At 34.2% G+C, this 7,746-nt stretch overlaps 1 long non-coding RNA gene across 1 annotated transcript; it reads right to left on the bottom strand.

The window, feature by feature from the left end:
* Positions 1 to 2,926: 2,926 nt before the first annotated feature.
* LOC117910342 lies at positions 2,927 to 3,771 on the bottom strand. Its single transcript, XR_004650649.1, has 4 exons — positions 3,658 to 3,771; positions 3,363 to 3,566; positions 3,111 to 3,203; positions 2,927 to 3,028 (listed from the first exon to the last, which is right to left on the bottom strand). It is a non-coding gene; the product is annotated as an uncharacterized LOC117910342 (long non-coding RNA).
* Positions 3,772 to 7,746: the final 3,975 nt, after the last annotated feature.

The following is a 7,746-nucleotide window of genomic DNA, read 5'->3' as shown; positions in this document are numbered from 1 at the left end:
GGTTGTGAGCTTAGGGCTTTAAATGCTATTAACAACTAAGGGCTATTAATAATATAAAAGACTATGGGTTATGAGCTCAAGGCTCTAATGCTATAAATAGCTATGGGTTGTAGTTGACATCAACGACTCTGGGTCATGAGCTTAAGGCTCTAGATGCTATGAATAGATCAAGGTTGTCAATGACATGAAAGTCTCCAAGTCGTGAGCTTAAGGCTCTAGATGCTTTGAATAGCTCAAGCTTGTAGATGACATGAACGACTGTTGGTTATGTGCTCAAGGCTCTAGATGTTATAAACAGCTCTAAGTTGTGGTTCACATGAATGACTCCGAGACATCAACTCAGGGCTCTAGATGCTATGAATAGCTTTGGGTTGGGGTTGACATGAATGACTCTGGGTAGTGAGCTCAGGGATTTAGATGCTATTAGTAACTCAGTGCTATGAATGACATGAGCTACTCTAGTTTGTGAGCTCAAGGCACTAGATGTTATGAATAACTTTAGGCCGTGGTTGACATGAACAACTTCAGGTCGTGAGGTCGGGAATCTTAATGCTACGAATAACTCAAGGTTGTGGATGACATGAGCTACTTTGAGTCATGAGCTCAAGGTTCTAGATGTTATGAACAACTCAGGGTTGTGGATGACATGAGCTCCTCTAGGTTGTGAGCTCTGGGTTTTAGATGTTATGAACAAATTTAGCTTGTGGTTGACATAAATGACTTCGGGTTGTGAGCTCAAGGCCTTAGATGCTATAAACAGGTCATGCTTATCAATGATGTGAAAGTCTCTGGGTTATAAGCTTAAGGCTCTAGATGTGATGAATAGATCAGGGTTGTGGATGACATGAATGATTTTGCGTCATAAACTCAAGCCTCTAAATGTTATAAACTGCTTAAGTTTGTGGATGACATGAACAACACTGGGTCATAAGCTTAGTGCTCTAAATACTGTAAACAATTCTGGGTTGTGGTTAACATGAAAGACTCTAAGTCATGAGTTAAAACCTCTAAATGTTATGAATAACTCAAGGCTCTTGATGACATGAACAACACTAGGTCATGAGCTTAGGGATCTAGATGCTATCAACTGCTTAGGGGTGTGGATTGGATGAGCTACTCTAGGTTGTGAGCTCTAGGCTCTAGATGGCACGAAAAGATCAGTGCTCTAGATTTTATGAACACCTCGGGTTAAGAATGACATACGCTACTCCAAGTCATCTACTTGGGCCTCTAGATGCTGTGAATAATTTACAATTCTAAATGATATGAATGACTCATGATCCCATAAGCTTAGGGCTCTAGATGTTATGAACAACTAAGAGTTATGGATGATAAGAACGACTTAGGATCCCATGAGCTCGGGCCTTTAGATGCTATGAATCCCCTAGGAGGTAGATGATATTCAAGATTTTGCATCATGAGATCAAGTCATTGTATGCTATATCTACAAGAAATAAGATTTTTGGTGACGGTCGCCAACCGTCACCAAATCATATATATCCTTGACCAAAACCTATTGTCTTGGTCTTATGAAACCGTGACCAAGCGTCACAGTATGAGGCGTAGCTAAAGGTATTGGTCACGGTCAGGTAATAAACCGTGACTATATGTTTAACCTTTAGTCACGGTCAAATAATGAACGTGATTAAATGTACACTTATAGTCACGGGTAAAATTTATCGACCGTGACTAAATGTATGTCTATAGTCACGGTTAATAAAAATGACTGTGACTAAATGTCAACTTTTGGTCACGGTCAATGCCCCTAACCGTGACTAAATATAGGTATATGGTCATGGTAATTAAGTAACCATGACTAAACATTAAGTCTATTATGGCCGCTATCCCTAACTTTTGGTGACGATTCATTTTAAGCGTGACTAAAAGCATACTTATGGTCACAATTTTTTAGTGGCCATGACTAAAATATGTTATATTTTGGACATTGGTTTTTTATAAATTAAAATTTCCCAAACCTGTTATAAACCCAAACAAACCCATTTTAGACCTGTATATGCAATTAAACAATTAAACCAATTTCAATATATTACAATCAATTATTCCAAGCTAGTTAAAAACTTATATATCAATATAAGTCATTAAATAAAAAAAACATAATATAACAAAAAAAAAAAAACCAAACAAACAAAAAACAAAGAGATTCAAATTTAGTTTCACATTCTAACATAATATAACAAATCAACCAACCAAACATCACATAATAGTCATAGAAAGCAAAAAAAGTTAGGAGAATCTATCATATAAATAAGTAGCATAATCTTCAAAAAAGTTAAGAGAATCTATCATATAAAGATGTAGCAAAATCTTCAAATGTCTACTGCTTTTGCTGAAATTGTTGCATCATTTGCATCATCTGTTCTTGAATTTGTGCTTGCATTTTTCTTTGCATTTCCATCATTTTTTCTTCAAACTCTTCTTTCACTTCTTCACGTGTCTTCTTTTGAACTTCTATCAACCTTTCTTCAAATGTTTCTTTCACATGTGAGAGTTCATCTTTCACATTTGAGAGTTCTTTAGTTGCAGTTGTAAACTTTTGTTCTGTAGCTATTAGCATCTCTTGGGCGTTTTCAAGTTGTGTTGAAAGAATAACTCCTGATCGTCTTCTACTAGTAGAACCAAAGATTGAGGTAGGAGTAAGACCAAATCCATACCCTCGAACACGACTATTCCTCTCTGGACCCATGACTTGAGTATATATCTCATCTACATATGTAGATGATACAGATGTAGATGCTCCAGATGATGCAGAAGTAGAAGAAGATGTCCCCTCAGGTTGAGATAGTAATTGTTCAAATTGATCCTGGAATTATATATATAAAAAAATTGTTAGACTTTTAAAATAATTTAGTATGAGGCTATGATTGAAATACAAGTATATAAAATTTATTTACTTCATTACCATAATCTCCTTAGAATGATCATCAACAGGCGTCCCATCTTTTCTTGTGTGTGTGAAGGCAAACATCTCAATTCTATTGGGCTCACTTCGATCCTCCTTCTTTTGTGCCTATTCTTATAAGTAAAACAATTGAGTTATTTATGATGAATTATTTATGTACAAACAAGTCATATTAATAATAAATTTCAACCTATTCATATCGAATTTGAGCATAACTTTTTGATCCCGATGTATGCTTTATCACTTGTTTTGCCCTATTTGCCTTGTTTTTTTCTGAGATATCCTACATCAATTAAAAAATAGCAAGTCACCTATATAGGTAATAGAAACATAATAAAAGTTATATACATGAAGTATTAGGTTGGATATAACTAATAAATATTATTTTATGTGAATATGAGTATCATAAGATACATTATCAAGAAAAGATCATTATCTTTACCTTGGCCTCAGGTGTACCCCAAAAGTGGATGAGCCACCTCCAATCATCATCCGATAAGTGTGGAGGTCGATGGCACAATCTCTCCTCATCTGTATTATAAGGGTTATAATACTTGGCCTTCATTTTATTTCTATAGCTTCTAAACAAATTTCCACAACATTGAAGAATGTAGCTCTTACATGTTTCTTCTAGTTCATATTTTTCCTGTATTGCATTAAAATGTCATGTTTAAATAAGAGGTATCATTTTTAAAAAATAACATTACAATTTAGATTGAATAGTAACTAGCATATACCAATACTAAGGCCCAAATCTTTTCCTTCACATCTTCACTAACATGATTCCAATCTTGAACTTGGATGGGTACATTGTGTTGAGATCACACCAATGTTTCCATATAGCTTGACAATCTTTCCCCTTTTCCATCATAAATAACTTGCCCTCTAGTATTGAATCGTGTAGTTTTTTTTTCCCCGGGTTTCATACTAAGTAAATCTAAGTTACGTGTTAGGCCACGTGTCCTCTTTTTGCTAGAGGATGAACCTATTAAGAGTAATAATGAAATTAAAAGAAACATAATTTACTTATCTTATATAAAATTAAACATTAAAAACCTATCATTCAAGAAATTAAATATATGTAAACACATTTATCATATGTAAAGTTAAACATAATCTTCTTAATCATACCAACAACAGAAGGATCTGAAGAATCAGAAGGATCATAACTACTAGGAGTAGTAGTTGCAGCAGGTTGTATGTCTAAGAGTTGTTGTAGATTGTCCAACTCATCTTCTGGAGACACTATTTGTACTCTTCCTCTTCGATGTGACATTTCCTACATAATAAAGTAAATTAGAAATAGTAATACAAAATAAGTTACATAAATAATTGAAATAAATTACAATTTGTATATCTGGTAAGTATATATTTATGTACTTACCAATACTATTAGCTACACATCATCTATATCATCATCATGAATGAATTCATTATCTCTTTCAATAATGTTTTTTTGTCGTGATAGTAGAACATTTGTTTGGATAGTTTCTTCTACAATATCATTTCTATCCCAATTGATTAAATCATTCTCGATCAACTCATGCACATCACGTTAACTATGAAGTGTTATAAGCTGTTGATATGGCTCTGGATCATTAGTAGATACTTTCTGATTCATATCATAAACCCCTCGAGTTTGTATCTCTATAACAGTGTGCCAATTTTCCTCATTTGAATTTTGAACATAGAAGACTTGTTTTTCTTGAGATGCAAGCACAAATGGTTCATCTGTGCATATGGTACGTTCAAAATTCAAACACGTGAACCCATATTCATCATTCTTCATTCCCCTTCCACTATTGATTACATCCCACCAGTCACACTTGAATAAAATAACTCTATTTCCACCAAGGTAATGTAACTTAATTACATCAGTTAGCACACCATAGTAGGAAACATGACCAGGAATTGGGTTCTTATCTCTTGCACTTGCAAAGCTTGATACCTCTACAGTCACAACAACTCCACTATTTTGAGTTTTTTTTCCCTTTTCTCATTCTCTTGTGTGAAATCTGAACCCATTAATGATGTATCCTCTATAACATGTAACTGATGTACTTGGTCCACGAGACAATGATAGTATGTGTTCAGAAATCAGACCTTCATGTCGCATTTGTATAATCTATATATTCAAATATAAGATGTTAATACATACATGTGTATTAGATAATAGAACAATTTATGTAGTGCATGAACTTACACGTTCTTCAAACCAACTAATGAATTCTCTTCTGTGAATTAAATCTACATCTCGTGCATGAATACGAGGCTTAACCCTTATAGATTGCTTATGCTCTTTGATAAAAATGAAAAAATTAATTATAATGCTCACAAAGACCAAAATTAAATTTTTGTATGAGAATTAATATAAAGTTTTATTCAAATAAGTGTCTTACTCAATAAATGACGTCACTTCCTCACAATTAGTCAACACATATAAATGTGCTTGGGACCATTCTTCTATGCTAAGAACACGAGATGTTGACTTTCCTATTGTACGTCCCATGCATTTGAAAATGGTTAACCCTCCATCATTTGTTATGTTATTTTCAATGACATAATTTCTTTCTTCACGGTCATGCTTCATTTCAACATCATGCAAATATCTTGAACAAAAGGTTGTACATTCTTCTGCTATGTACCCCTCTGCAATAGAACCTTCTGGACGACTCTTATTACAGACATAAGACTTTAATGTACGTAAATACCTGTCATTCCATAACATGATAGATTTGTTTCATGAACTATATGAAACCTAATATACATAAGATTAATTGAATGAGAACATACCGCTCAATAGGATACATCCATCAATATTGCACTGGTCCAGCGATCTTTGCCTCACTTGCAAGATGAATAGGTAAATGCACCATAACATCAAAGAATGATGGAGGAAATATTCTTTCTAATTTGCAAAGTGTGACTATTATGTCATTCTCAAGATGCTCTAATTAATTAGTCTTTAACACTTTAGAACACAACTGTTTGAAGAAACTACATAGTTCAACTATAACAACACAAACATTCTTATGTGGAACTCCTCGAATTGCAAGTGGAAGGAGTTGTTGCATGAGAACATGACAATCATGAGACTTCAACCCAAATATCTTTCTTTCATTCACTTGTACACACCGAGAGATGTTAGAAGCATAACCATCTGGAACCTTTACTTCTTTCAAAAATTTACAGAATTCCTTTTTTTCATTTGAAGTTAGTGAATAGCATGCAGCAGGCAACATAACCTTATTCCCTCTTTGTATGGGGTGAAGTTGATCTCTGATACCCATAGCTTGCAAGTCAAGACGACTATTGAAGTTATCATTCGAATTACCATCGATACTCAACAAGGTGCCAACTATACTGTCACATATATTCTTTTCAATATGAATTACATCCAAATTGTGACGCAAAATGAGGGTTTTCCAATATGGCAATTGGAAAAAAATAATTTTTTTTTTTTTCCAATTGTGCTAAAGTTCAACATGTTCTCTTTTTCTTTTTGCTGACATCTTATTTTTTGATGTCTTCCCTAAAGTAATATGTTCCATTCCATCTAATTGATGTAGAACATCTTCCCCAGACAAATGTTTAGGTGCTACTCTATGATCTTCATTTCCATCAAAGGACTTTTTATCACGTCGAAATCTATGATCAATCGGCAAAAATCGACGATGACCCATGTAACACCATTTCTATTCATTTTGTAATCGATATGAAGAACAATCCTTATTACAAATAGGACAAGCAAATTTCCCTTTAGTACTCTAACCTGAAAGATTTGCATATGCAGGAAAATCATTGATGGTCCATAATATAGCTGCACGCATACAAATATTTTGTTTTGTTGAAACATCATATGTTTCAACTCCAACCTCCCATAAGTCATTCAACTCATCTATCAATGGTTGTAAGTATATGTCAATGTCATTCCCAGGTGCAGTTGGACCAGGAATAAGTAGTGACAACATGAAGAATGTTTGTTTCATACACATCCAAGGTGGTAAGTTATATGGAATAAGAACCACCGGCCACATACTATATGAAATTGACATATTCCCAAAAGGATTGAACCCATCACTTGCTAAACCGAGCCTAACATTTCGAGGTTCTAATGCAAATGAAGGGTGTACATTATCAAAATTTTTCCAAGCCAAAGAGTCCACTGGATGCCTCATCATCTCACCTTCCATGCAACCATCAACATGCCATTTCATGTGAGAAGTTGTCTTAGATGACATATATAACCTTTGAAGCCTTGGTTTTAAGGGAAAATAACGTAAGACCTTAGCAGGAATTTTCTTTTTCTTTACTGACTTAGTGAACTCATCTGTAGAATGATCATCACTCGATTTCCATCTAGAGACACCACAAACAACACACTCATTTGCATTTGCATGCTCTTTTGAATATAACATGCAATCTGAGGGGCATGCATCAATTTTGATATAATGAAGGCCAAGGTCACGAAGCATTTTTTTTGCTTCATAATAGTTGCTTGGCAATGTCTCGCCCTCATGAAGTGCTTTCTTCAACAATTCAAGTAACATTGTAAAGGACTTATTGCTCCATCCATTAAGACACTTCATATGAAATAATCTTATGATAAAAGACAACTTTGTGAATTTTTTACACCCTGGATATAGTTCATGATCTGCTTCTCTTAACAAATTATAAAATTTGTTTGCATCCTTATTCGTTTTTTCAAACTCCTCATGCACATGTGGACTTCGTTCAGATTCCTCATTTGGCATTGACATTCTAAATGCATCATTTAACATTTCTTCCATCTCATCATGCATATCAGACTCATTAGTGCTAGTATT

Source organism: Vitis riparia, unplaced genomic scaffold, assembly GCF_004353265.1.
Source record: "Vitis riparia cultivar Riparia Gloire de Montpellier isolate 1030 unplaced genomic scaffold, EGFV_Vit.rip_1.0 scaffold716_pilon_pilon, whole genome shotgun sequence".
Classification (NCBI taxonomy): domain Eukaryota; kingdom Viridiplantae; phylum Streptophyta; class Magnoliopsida; order Vitales; family Vitaceae; genus Vitis; species Vitis riparia.
This window is presented reverse-complemented; position numbering and strand designations above follow the sequence as displayed.